This window comes from Haliaeetus leucocephalus, unplaced genomic scaffold (genome assembly GCF_000737465.1).
Source record: "Haliaeetus leucocephalus isolate CR32 unplaced genomic scaffold, Haliaeetus_leucocephalus-4.0 Scaffold215, whole genome shotgun sequence".
Classification (NCBI taxonomy): Eukaryota; Metazoa; Chordata; class Aves; order Accipitriformes; family Accipitridae; genus Haliaeetus; species Haliaeetus leucocephalus.
Window position 1 is genome coordinate 531,789 of NW_010972651.1, and position 354 is coordinate 532,142.

General features: G+C 56.8%; 1 protein-coding gene across 1 annotated transcript in view; it reads right to left on the reverse strand.

Moving 5' to 3' along the window:
* MKNK2 (MAP kinase interacting serine/threonine kinase 2) overlaps positions 1–354 on the reverse strand; it is a 6,297-nt gene that overhangs the window by 2,111 nt on the left and 3,832 nt on the right. The gene's annotated exons all lie outside the window — the stretch shown is intronic.

The window sequence follows — 354 nt, forward strand, 5'->3', positions numbered from 1 at the left end:
CATTCCCCCCCAAGGAAAAAAAAAAAAAAAAAAAAAAAACAACCGAAAAAACAAAACAACCCCAAAAAACCCCGACCACCCTGCAGCAGGGCAGCTGCACCCCCTCCACTCCCATTGCTGAGAACGGGGAAACTTGGGACACGTCAGAAATTCAGCCCCTGCCCCAGAAGGGTAAATGGGGAGGAAGGAGGGGGGCCAGGGGTGTTTTGGCCCCCACCTCTGTTGTTGTTGCACCCCACATCGGTCAGGCTCTGCCCTCCCCGGCACGTGAGCACCCCAAAAACACTGGGGGTGCAGGGCAACACCCTGCACGGGGGGGGCCTGCTGCTGTCGATAAGAGAAGCAGGGCTTTCT